The sequence below is a fragment of the Gracilinanus agilis genome, chromosome 2 (assembly GCF_016433145.1).
Source record: "Gracilinanus agilis isolate LMUSP501 chromosome 2, AgileGrace, whole genome shotgun sequence".
NCBI classification, from domain to species: Eukaryota; Metazoa; Chordata; class Mammalia; order Didelphimorphia; family Didelphidae; genus Gracilinanus; species Gracilinanus agilis.
The window spans coordinates 364,461,852-364,474,992 of record NC_058131.1 but is presented as its reverse complement, the minus strand read 5'-3'; positions in this window follow the sequence as shown (position 1 = coordinate 364,474,992).

Here is a 13,141-nt window from a genome sequence, read left to right as displayed (position 1 = left end):
GTCAAGGACTTCCGCTGGGTTTACGCAGGGCCTCGGTCGCTTGGGCCCGCAGTGAGTCTTGGCACCCATGCATGCCCTCATGGGAGGCCACAGAGGGAAGGAAGGAGTGGCCCGGCTCCCGGCTTTTTCATCATGCTCCTCTCCAGCTGCCCTTTCCAAACTTTCAAAAGATGCGGCCGGACTCCGCCCCCAGCACCAGGCGCCTCGGCGGCCGCTGAGCGGCTGGGAAGGGGAACAGCGGGCTGGGCCGGGGCGGGGCGGAGCGGAGGCCGGCCTTAACCAAGCCCAGGTGGCTCCGCCTCCCGGGAACTGCTTGCCTGTTCCCTCGCTAGCTGCCAGCGCAGCCAGCAAGCTATGTCCCCGAGCCCAGCTCTCGGACCCGTAGGAAGCAGCCGCCGCAGCAGCCAAATAGTTAGTTGTCAATGGCCCTTCGCATAGCGGAACAGCACCGCACTAGAGGACCCTCCGCGCCTTCTCTGCCGCTGCCCACCGCAACCCGAGAGTGATGGGCAACACCGCTCACAAGACTCTGCCAGGTAAGTGGCTACCCGAGCCCTGGGCCCCTCATTTCACCCCCGGCGCCCACTCGGAACTGCTTGCCGCTCTTTGCTCGCTCTTCTCCGGCCGTTGCGCGGGACCGAGCTGGCTCGTCGCCCGGTTGCCGGGCTTGGTTGACCGACTGCCGGCGTCTCCCGCCCTCCGTACCCGCCAACACACACGCAACACACACACACACACACACACACGCAACACACACACACACACACACACACACACACACACCTCTCTCTCTCTCTCTCTCTCTCTCTCTCTCTCTCTCTCTCTCTCTCTCTCTCTCTCTCAGCAGTGCCCACGGGGGTTGCCGCCTCCAGCCACCAGGCAGCAGGGCGCCAGGACTGCCCCCTGCCCTTTACCCTGTCCTGGGCTCCCGCGCTGGCCCGCTGGTCCTCCCGCACCCCTCTCCACCAGGTGCCAGGGCAGCTCAATATTGCTCCATTCTCCTCTCCCCCACCCCAGGAACCCCGGCTGTAGCCAGGTGCCAACACCCTCCCCCTATTTCCAGAACTGCCCGGCTCTCCATTATTCTAGGCTTTTCTTGGGGGCTCTTCCCACCTCCTCGAACACACATTTACTCTTGCAATAACTGGGATAGTGGGCACAGGCATTCTAGAGCTCACCTGGAAAATCTGAGGTGTGTATTGGGGGATGGAGGGATGGAGAAAGCAAACCATAGGCGCGGAGGAGGGAGCAAAAATAACGAAATCATTGAACCCCCAGATCCAACCACACCCCAGCACCCCAACAGCCTTCGTGTTCTCCCTAGTGCAGGGAATGCTTCCTGGAGGAGGCAGCCACCATCTCTCATTGCCCTTTGTTTAGGCATTTCTCTTATGCCCCAGCTTATTGGGGTGTTGGGGGTGGGGAAGGAAGCTATTGGCTGAGAAGCAGACTGCCTCAGGGATGAGATCCTGGTCCTGGTGACCAGAGGGGGTCCGCTGGGAAGCGCCACCTGCAGAGGGAATTGATCTTACTCTCTGAGCTGCCAAGGACAGAATGGGGGAGTCCACCAGGGTGAACGTCTCTGTTCCAAGCGATGCATTAGAGGCTCTGAGGACTGGGAGGGTAACTACAGGAGGTGGAGGGAGAAGGGACAGCAGCTGATCCCAAAAGAGCCCTGAGACAGACTGGTGTCAGGCTGACAGCCTTCAGGACTATGAGAAGGGATGAACTTTCTCCCCTGCGTGTTACCACCTGCGACTTTCACAGCTGTTTGTCACCATGGGTGCTACAGTACTTGGACAGGGCTGTCTGCTGGCCAGAGAGATCTTTGTCAACCAGGCAGCCTCTTCAGGATTGTTGCTGGCAGGTGGTGTAAGGCCAGTGACATACAGAAGGCTCTCTGGTCCTTGGTCCTTCTGCTATCCTGTGTTTCTGTTTTCCCTTCCTCCTACAACTGGTTGAGTGGTGAAGCTTGACTATCTGTTGATCAAAGATCACAGTCTGGCAAAGTATGGAAGAGTGTGTGTGTTGTTAGGAAATAACAGGCAGTTTTCTGCAGAGGACTGGAGATTTTTTTATGTATAAATTTACAAAAGGAAAATTCAGTGAGGTGTAGTATATAGAGGCCCAGCAGGAGACTTGAGAAGGAGAGTGGATCACCTTATCCTCACCTAGAGCACACCCACACACACATCATCCCTCCTTCCTTGGCATCACACATGGTTATCAGAATATAATCTCTCTTCTACTCAAGGTGACTGAAATAGATTAATGATAACTCACTGATTTTTAAAAACTGAGCCGTGAAAGATGAAAACCTCCAAGCATTGTTCCTGATGGACATCTGAGGTAATTTCAAGGCCCTTGCAGAGGAACCCCTAGAAATCCAGCAGTCTGGTGAGAGCAGAGACAAGCTTTGTTAGACCTGGGGTATATCTTACATTTTTGTGGGTCCTCACTGTGACCTTGAAGGCCACTCTGAATTTTCAGATGAGCATGAGTCTTCTGGTATGGCCTACAAAAATGAAAAGGATTTCAGTAGATCTCCAAAATGATTTGTCTGCCTTTCTGGAGCAGTGTCATGGACCCAACCTGTTGAAATCTATGGACTCCTCAAAATAACATTTGTTGCATAATTTCATAATGGAAAGAAAAGCTAAATTCGGTAGAGACTAGTGAAAACGATCTAATTTCTTCCCCATTCAAGTCCATGGACTTACTGAAATCTATCGATGAAACCCAAGTTAAGAACTCCGGGTGTCAAGATGAGCAAAATCAAGTGTGAAGAGGCACATGGTGGAAGGGCAGACAAAAGATTATGAATTTTGCCAGCCATAGTTACTCATGAATACTATTAACTGAGGCATAGAGAAGTAGGAGCACTGATGAGAAAAGGAATGCTCATGCCAAAAGCATCTGAGGATTGAAGTACCCTTGTATAGTGTAAAGAGCATTTAAAAGCCAGTATAAGAACTCTAGATGTGGAGTCAAAGGACCTGGGTTCAAATCCCAGTTCTGCTACTTACTATCTTTGTGACCTTGGGTAAGTTAATCAAGGTCTCTGAGCTTTAGTTTCCTTACCTGTAAGATAAGAGGTTTAGACTAGATAGGATCTAAAGTTCCTTCTACCTCTAAATCTTTCTTCTTATGATTAGAGGGCAGGAGACTTCTGGTATAGTCCAGCTCTGTCATTAAATAGCATGATGACCTTGGACAATTCACTTCCCTCTTCAGCTTCAATTTCCTCATCCATAATGAAGGAACTAGATAAAAGATTCTTAACCTTTTTTGTATTATGTTTCCCTTCTCCTAATAATATTTTTTTATTTTGAAACTGGGTCTCCCTCTCTGATTCAGACTAGAATAACCTTCCAGTCCCAAGCTAATTGGCATGGGAGCTTTGATCTCTTGTCTCTGAGCAAAGTTAGTTCACCCTCCTTAGGTAGCCTGGTGGACCTCTTTTAAATTTCTATGCCCCTTGAATTCCCTCAGTGCAAAATAGGCAGCAAAAAGACTCTTCTTTTGAAGGATATGTGTAAGTAAAAAAGTTACAGCAGGATTCCTAGCTGCCTTTTGTTAGAGTAGGTCTTTGCCCTCTTCCTGGTGAACTGTGTCTGTGGTAGGAGTTTCCTATGGATATAACCAAATATAGCTTGGAATCATTCTCATCCGAAAAGGAACTGGTTTGAAGAATCACACCCTTTACAGTCTCTCTTAATTAAGAAATGTTTATGCATCTCCAGGGCAAAAACTATGGCTCCAGATGTGGGTCATCTTTCAGGGGCAGGGGTGGGGGTGGGGACAGACATACTGAGTATGTGAATGAGAAGACAGAGCTCTAAAAATAGCATGATATTTATCTAGTAGTATTCCCACTCAAGCACAGAGCTCACTCCTTTGCCCCTGCCTTGATTCTGCAGCTCTAAGAGTCCTAACATAGTCAGTCACCTTTTTCAGCAGTGGTTCACAGAGTCAGAAGAGATCTCAGAGGCTACCGAGTCGAACACATTCCTGATCAGGAATTCCCTCTTTGATTTCTTTCACAGGTGGTCATTTAGCCATTGCTTCAAGACCTCCAGGGAGGGGAAAGCTATTCCCTCTCACTCATTCTGATTTCAGATAGCTGTAATTGTTGGGAATTTTTTTCCTTAAATTTAGTCAGAATCTGCTTCTCCATATCTTCCACCAACAGCTAGCTTCCAGTTCTGCCCTCTGGGGACCTCTGGGGCCCTCTTTCTCATGACAGCCCTTCAAGCACTTCCAATTATCATATTGCCCTCCTTCTCCAAGTCTTCCTTTTCTTCAACTAAATATCCTCAGTTCCTTATCTTATAGTATAACCTCCAACCCATAACCTATTCTGATTGCCTTTCTCTGGATACTCACTCAGCTTTTCTGGCTGTCCCTCTTAATATGTCATACCCCCCCCCCCTTCAGGGGCAGCCAGGTGGCTCAATGGATAGAGAGCTAGGCCTGGAGATGGGAGGTCCTGGAATCAAATTTGGTCTCAGACACTTCCTGGCTGTGTATGGCTCTGGACAAGTCACTTAACCCCCATTGCCTAGCCTTTGCTGCTCTTCTACCTTGGAACCAAAACATTGATTCTATTGATTCTAAGATAGAAGGTAAGGGCTTTAAAAAAAAAAAAGTTTTATCCTGGACTAAACTCAGTAGCCCAGTTGTGGTTTGATGCAAGGCAGAGTCCAGAAGAACTTCCACCTCCCTATTTGATATTTCTTTCCCTCAGAGGCTGCTGTCTAGCCACACCTCACTATGGGTAATTCAAATGGGATTCTTTGGTTTCAAACAATTATAACTTTCCTACATGGATGGAAAATAATGAAAGCAAGGGCAATCCAGGGAAGATGTTCTGTTGCAGGGAAATGGAACACTTCAAAGAATCATTTATGGTGCTCAATATTGTTAAATCCTGTGTGAAAAGACTATCTTTTCTATTCTTCCTTAGAAAAAACAGCTCTATGTTGCCTCACAGTTAAAGGGATACTTATATGGAATTCCATATTGAGAACTTAAAATAATCAACTTTACATTAATGAAAGGGGAAGGGGAACAGCAAAGGATTCTAAGCTTGTCCCTAACAACACATTATTTGCTGCAATGAAACATGAAATAAATAGGAGAGATTTCACAGTTCCTCACCTCAAAGTGCTTACAATCTAGCTGGGAAAATTAAACAGAAAACATGTGCATGAAAGTGTCATTGTTATAAGAAATTTGTTTTTCTCTCTTTTTTCCCCCAATGAGATAGGAGATGGGAGGGAAAGAAAACAGAGTTTTCTTCATTTTAAAAATTGAGAGGTGGGAGGAGTGCCACCTATGTGAAATGTTGATTAGACCTTCAGGTGAGGTCACTGAATTATTAATTTTACTCGGTTAAAAGAGACTTCATGAAGTCAGGAGAATCTGTAAATGTTTGGAATGCAAAGACAAAACATATCAATAAAACTTCAAGGGGGGTGAGAGGGAGAGCAAATAAATGCTTGCTGATGAAGACATTTTTTCATTTAAAAAACCACAACAAATGTAAATTAAAATCATTACCTCTTAAGAGTTGAGAGGAGCTTCTGAATATATATAGTCCAATCTGTATACCTCCATAGGATGCCCAATACAGTATCCCAAAATAATGGCCATCCAGCCTATACATGAAGACCTCTAGTTAATGGGGAGCTCATTACCGACTGTGGCAGCCCATTCTACTTTATGCTAGTTCTAATTAGTAGAATGATTTTCCTCAGAAAAATGATCTCTGTCTTCTCTGCAACCTGTACCAATGGTTCTTGGGTTTGTCCTCTGGGACCAAATGGAATATGTCTAATTCTTTTTCTACCTTTAAATTCTTGAAGACAGTCATCATGTCCTTTCCTTTTTAAGGCTTTTATGCCATCTAAACAGATCCCATTACAGTAGCCCTTATAGACTGTGTCCCGAATGCTGAGGAAAAGATGAAGAAGGGAACTGTCAGGAAAAAATAGGGTTTTTCAGAAAGCTTCTTTAAGGGGGTGGGTTTTTGTGGTAGAAGTTGAGAAACAAGGGGACTAGGAGGAGCCCTCTGGGCCTGAAGATTTGTAACAATGATGTGTGTGTCATCTTCCCTTCTCTTTGCCAATACATTCCAGCCTTGTCTCTCCTTCCCCAACCATTCTTAATTATTGGCTCAAGTTAAAGAAGTACCTAAAGATTGGGCTTGAGCTAATTAAAACACATTCTGTTTTATGAATTGAACTCCATTTTTCTGTCTCCACATAATGTCGATTTAATATCAGAGACAATATCTGGCTTTAATGCAAGTAGAGAAAATAATTTAGGCTGAGAAACTCTTGACATTGGTGGGCAAAAAACAATAAATTCAGATTGTGTTCAGAAAAGACCAAGATTCCTAACTGAGCAAGAACAACTTATTTCTCATCTGAATCCAGCCTAACCCAACAAACATTTATTAAATGCCTGCTGTGTGCAAGGGGCTACAGACTGAAAAACAAAATAATAAATGATCCCTGACTTCAAGAGATACAACATGTAAACACCAATAATTCTCAAAAGGAATTTTGCTAGGTGTGCAGTGAAACTTTTAGGTGTTGTGCTATTACAAACATAAGAAAACGTAAATATATTCATTATAAAGTTTTCTTACTCACTATGTGCAGTATGGTAAGTATAGTATATGCAAAACAAACTAAGCTTGTCCATTACATGTATTTGCTAATCTCACAAGTCTGACCTTAAATTTTACGAAGAACTTGGCAAAATTGACTTCATATTGAAATCTCCCAACTCTGCTTAGAATGGCCAGTTTGAAAATCCAAAGTGCCTCTTTTCCTTGTGACTAAAGATACAGTACTCTGAGCAAGAAACGGTTTGAGGCACTGATATTCTTGATAGTTTAAGCAGGCATAGACTCATACAACTGGCAGGATCAAGAAAGGCTTCCTACAGGTGGCACCAGCTGAGTCTTGAAGGAGGCTAGGTATTCTAAGGAGCACAAAGAAAAGGTAGTAAATTTGGTCTTGTTAAAGGGATGTTTGGCTTATTGTAGCCTAGATGTATCAAATGTAGTTAAAAGTAGGAAGAGGTGTGGAGCCAGAGGGTCTGGGAAATCCCTCAAAAGAAGAAAAGAACCTATGTGGACAAAGACATTTATAGAAACTCTTATAGTGACAAAAAAACTAGAAAATGATGGAATGCCTATCAGTTGAGTTATAGCATATGAATATGATGGAACATTATTATAGTATTAGAAATTACAAAAGAGTTTCAGAGAAACCTGGAAAGACTTGCATTAACTGATCCAGTGAAAGGAGCAGAAGCAGCACAATGACCAAATGTAATTCCAAAGGATATTTCTTTATGCTACCCACCTTCTGATGGAAAAGTGACAGACTTGGGATATTTTTGGGTATGGCCATTGTGGAAATTTATTTTACTCTGAATATTTATTACAAAGGCTTTGTTTTTCTTTTTCTTTTGATGGAAGTGGAGAGACAAGAGAGGAAGAGAGAAAAATGAATGCACATTAATTGAAAAAAAATGACATACAAGGAACAGTTTGCTAACATGAGATGTCCTCTTAATAGGTGGTCAGCTTTTCTTGAGATTCTCTTGATTTCTGAATTTTAAGGAAACTGCAGAACTTTGAAGCAATCTTAGGATCATAGAACTTAGAGCTAGAAGGAATCTTAACAGAGCTGTAATTAGAAAACTTGACTGTTTAGGCAAGAACTAAGAAAAATGCACCAGGACAGACATTATGAATCGCACCCTAGTATCAACTTTAAAAAAAAAAAAAAAGCCCTTAACATTCTATCTTAAAATCATTACTGGTTCCAAGGCAGAAGTAGTAAAGGCTAGGCAGTGGGGGTCAAGTGACTTGCCCAGAGTCTTACAGCTAGGACGTATCTGAAACCAGATTTGAATCTAGGACCTCATATCTCTTGGTCTGGCTCTCAACCTCCTGAGACCCAGGAGGTCCCACCTCATAGCAACTTTTTAAGACAAAGTCACTTGAAGGGAAACTTCTGGGAAAGACCCAAGATATATGACCCACAGAAACACTGGGATGTCAGTCCTTGTTAATAGAGACACTGGAGCATCCCTACTGAGAAGGTCACAAATCACCTGGGACACAGTTTTTGGAGACAGAAGGGTCAGAAGAAGTAGTCCATCTAATAACCTTCTAGCTTATCTAAATTATTCCTGCTGTCGTTCAGTCATTTCATTTGTGTCTAACTCTTCGTGACCCCATTTGGGGTTTTCTTGATAGAGATACTGGAGTGGTTTGCCATTTCCTTCTCCAGCTCATTTTACAAATGAGGAAACTGAGACAAATGGGATTGAGTGAGTTGCTCAGGGTCAAATGCTAGTAAGTGTCAAAGGGTAGATTTGAACTCAGGAAGATGAGTTTTCTTAACTCCAGGTCTGGTACTCTGCAGTACCAATTATTTTTGCTAACTGGGTGTCATTCTCAGTTTTTACCTGCTGAAGAATAGACATATTTTTGGCGTCCTCTAAATTTGGTACTTGGAGCAAAGCTTTGGTTACCACATCCTAGTTACAATCTTAGATTAAATCTAACTCCTTCATTTACAGATGAATAAACTGAGACTCAACTAGGGACAGATGTTCACTTGGAAAGATCACTAACACTGGATAACAGAGTTAGGATCCAAAAAGATCTTGATAGCTTGGAGCATTAGGATGGATCTAATAAGATGGCATAGGGATGCATAAAGTCTTGTGCCTGGGTACAAAAAAAATCAACTTAATAAATAATAAAATGGGGTGGGGGGAGACATAGATAAACAGTAATTGTTCTGAAAAAGATCCGGGGGTTTTAATGGACTGCAAGCTATGCATTATGAATATGTGAATCACCATTGTGATGTGGAAAATGGAGAAGCTAATATGATCTTGGGCTACATTAAGAGTAGTATAATTTCCAGGAATAAGATCCCTGTACTCTGATCTCATCCAACCTCATCTGGAATGTTTGTCTCAGTTCTGAGTGTCATGGTTAAAGAAGGATGCTGATAAACTGTAGAGTGCTCAGAGAAATGCAACCAGGACATAAGGATTAGTTGAAGGAAATAGGCATGTTTAACTTGGAAAAATTAGCCTCAGAGGGGATAGGAGAGGAGTTGTCAAGTATTTAAAGGGCTGTCATGTGGAGGAAGGATTAGACTTGTCCTGTTTGGTCTCAGAGGGCCAAACCAAGAGCAATGGTCGGAAGTTACAAAAAAAAGGGGGGGAAAATTAGGCTTGATGTCAGGAAAATCTTCCAAACAATTGTTGTTGTTCAGGCATTTCAGTTGTGACTGACTCTTTGTGACCCCATTTGGGGTTTTCTTGGCAGAGATTCTGTGGTGGTGTTTCCTTTTCCAGCTTATTTTACAGATAAGGAAACTGAGACCAACAGGGTTAAGCGACTTGCCCATGCTTACAAGTCCGTAAGTGCCTGAGGCTGGATTTGAATTCAGAAAGTTCCTGACTCTAGGCTGGGCTCTCTATCCACCACTAGCTTCTCCAGATGATTAGAACTGTTCAAAAGTGAAATGGACTGCTCTGTGTATTTTTTTTTAAACCTTACCTTCCATCTTGGAGTCAATACTGTGTATTGGCTGCAAGGCAGAAGACTGGTAAGGGTAGGCAATGGGGGTTAAGTGACTTGTCCAGGGTCACAGAGCTAGGAAGTGTGTGAGGTCAGATTTAAACCCAGGATCTCCCGTCTCTAGGCCTGATTCTCAATCCACTGAGCTACCCAGCTGCCCCCTCCTGCTCTATTTTTATTATTGATGGGCTCTACCCTGCCCTCCTTCGAGGGCTTCAAGAAGAACTGGATGACTTCTTGTATGTTGTAGTCAGAGATTCCTTTTGTAGAGGAGTTGAACTAGATGGCTGATTGGGCTTGTCAAATTCTGTGATTGTCCAAGGTCAACACTGTTAATTGGTCACAGAAAAGAGTCAAACCTGGGTTCTCTGACTTTCTACTATGCTATGCTGCTTATTTAGCTGCTTCTTGATAAGGAGCAAAGAATTTATGAAGATCAGCTATTGTAAAACCCTTTCTACTTCAAGGCTTTCTCCTCCATCACTCAAATATGATTTAACCTTATAGCTGCTTTTCTTCTGCTCCAGTTTCCCATTTCTTGGCCACCCCGCATCATATCATTGGAGACTTTAATGGATTCATTGAGTGAAAATACTAACTTCCTCCTAATAACCCAGCAGTTTCTTTGGTGTGTATGCAGCTATCGCAATGCAATCAATAAACCCAACTTGTTAAGACTTGTAAAACAGACCAGCTGCCCCCTAATAGTTACTATTTTAAAAGGGTTCTAGATTTTAAAAAGTGAAATTATTATTTCTGGAGCACAACAAGCCAGAGAAAATATGTCTGGGGGTAATTTTCCCTCTTCCTTTATATACTAAAAGCAATAATAATAGTTAGCACTTAATATAAGACTTTAAAGTTTACAAAGTACTTTACAAATATTATCTTACTTTATCCTCACAACAGTCCTAGGAGATGGGTGCCATAATTATCTCCATTTTATGGATGTGCAAACCAAGGCAGGTGGAGGTTAAATGACTTGTCTAGGGTCACAAAGCTACTAAGTATCTGAGGTGGGATTTGAATTGGTGACTTTTTTCTTTTAAGTTCTTACCTTCTATCTTAGTATCAATTCTAAGACAGAAGAGTAGCAAGGGCTAGGCAGTCAGGGTTAAATGACTTGCCCAGAGTCACACAGCTAGGAAGTATCTGAGGAAAGATTTAAACACAGGTTCTGCTGATACTCTCTCCACTATGGAACCTAGCCGCCCCTGAACTCATGACTTCTTGGCTCCAGGTCCAGTGTTCTCTCCACTGCTCCATCTAGCAGCCTTTTCTTCTCTTTCTTCCTTTTCGCTTCTGGCTCTTCTCCCAGTTTTTGCTTTCCTGCTCTCCCTAATGCCTTCAAACTCTACCCAAGCCAGGAAAGCCACCGCTGGGCAGGTAATGGACAGCGAATGTCAAGAGAAAGAAAGTACCTCAAACACATGGGAGGCTGGAACATAAAATGTGACAAATTTCACTTGGAATTACTTAGTACACTCTGTTCACTTTGTAGAACAGCTAATTGATGCTTACAGAAGGGAAACAACTTGGTCACCCAGCAAGTTTAGAGCAGAATCAGGGCTAACACCCAAGTGTAATGGCTATCAGTCTTGTACTCTTGCTGCCCCACAGTGGAGCAAATGCCAGCATGAGTGAGCCCCTGCCAGTTGCCAGAGGCTCATCGAATCTTAAGTCTGGAGTGGAAGAAAAGGAATTTTGAGTCGATTTCAAACTTAACTTGCCTACGGTCATCCCCTAAGCTGTGTCTAGAGATGTTTGGAGGTTCCATAGGAACCTGGGAAAAGCTTATTTTACTGTTTGCTTCCAGATTACTCCTCTGTATCTCCATTGTACATAGACGATGGCATGTGATCTTCCCTGTTAGATAGTAAGTTCCTTGAGGGCAAGGGCTGGTTTTTTTGGCTTTTGTTCTTTATCCCCAGTGTATGTTTGACCCCTTGTGACCCTGTTTGGGGTTTTCTTGACAAAGATCCTGGAGCGGGTTTGCCATTTCCTTCTCCAACTCATTTTTTTTTAAACCCTTGTACTTCGGTGTATTGTCTCATAGGTGGAAGAGTGGTAAGGGTGGGCAATGGGGGTCAAGTGACTTGCCCAGGGTCACACAGCTGGGAAGTGGCTGAGGCCGGGTTTGAACCTAGGACCTCCTCTCTCTAGGCCTGGCTCTCAATCCACTGAGCTACCCAGCTGCCCCCCTCCAGCTCATTTTTGACAGATGAGGAAACTGAGGCAAACAGTTAGGTGACTTGTCGAGAGTCACAGAACTAGTATCTGAGGCCACACAAACTCAGGAAGGAGAATCTTCTTTACTCCAGGCCCCGTACTCTTATCAATTGGATCACCTAGCTACCTGCCTCATACATAGAAGATTCTTAATGTTTGTTGACCGCCTACTTCTTTTATCATTTCTCCTTTGAGTGCCTCCTTTGAGAAGGCTTGTTCTTCATCTACCTCCTCCATGCCCCCAACACTCCTTCTCCAGCAGGCATAGCAAGCTGATGCAAGCTGGGATAGCAAAAGAGAGTCCTGATATCATGTAAAACCTTGCTTGACTTCAGGTCAAGCAGCTTGGGCTCAAATCCTCAAACTTCAAAGAGCCATAAAAATATCTGGGACATTTTAGATTTGTTGGGAATTCTCAGTGAGTCCATTTTATATATAAAGTATGCTCAACTGAAGGCTGCAATTAATTTACCCTTTCCACCTTCTTAGGCGGTTTGCAATCTGGGGTAAACTATTTGACTAATTGATAAGCAGTTTAATTAAAGGCGACTCTGGCCTCAGCTCACAGCTTACCACATTCTAAAGCTTTTCACAGTTTACGCCCATTCTCACCTCTGTGCTCTTTAATGTTGATGGCTATTCACAGAACTGAATTTGGAAAGGCAGAAAAATGCTGGCTCCTCCTCCTTCTCCCTGTTTCTCTCCAGGTATTAATGTGAGCCACAGAAGGCAATGGCAGGCTTCCTAGATCGGTGCATTCTGTATTCATAGGATTTGGGGATTTGAGCCCTGGAAGGGACCTTGGGAATCAGTCCACCTCCCACTCTCCAAGTAGTTCCTCAGAACAGGTAGTTTGCTGTGGGCAGCTATGAAGAAAATTCCTCCCCCCTACCCTCTTTCCTCCTCTTCCCTCTTTCTCCACACCCCTCCCTGCCGAGTTTCTGTGCTTACCAGTGCGAAAGCAAGTAGCTTAAAATAGAACTCAGGGGCACCAGGTGGCATGTGCCTTAAGAGATGTGGAGGTTGATGTGCATGCTGACTTAAAAGGAAGAAGGAAGCTACGGGATTGGAAGCCTGGATGCTCAAATAGCCAGTCCCTGTATTAATTTCAAGAGACTGAGATTTTTTTTTAATTGGGGGGGGGGGAGAGGGGAATGGATGGCAGAGATGGATGGGGAGGTAGCCAGCTAACAAGGCAGAAATAGGATGAATATATGAAGAGGAAAAAAATATATATTGCTGGGCCATGACAGAGATGGGAACCTTTCATTGCTGTTTTTTAGGATA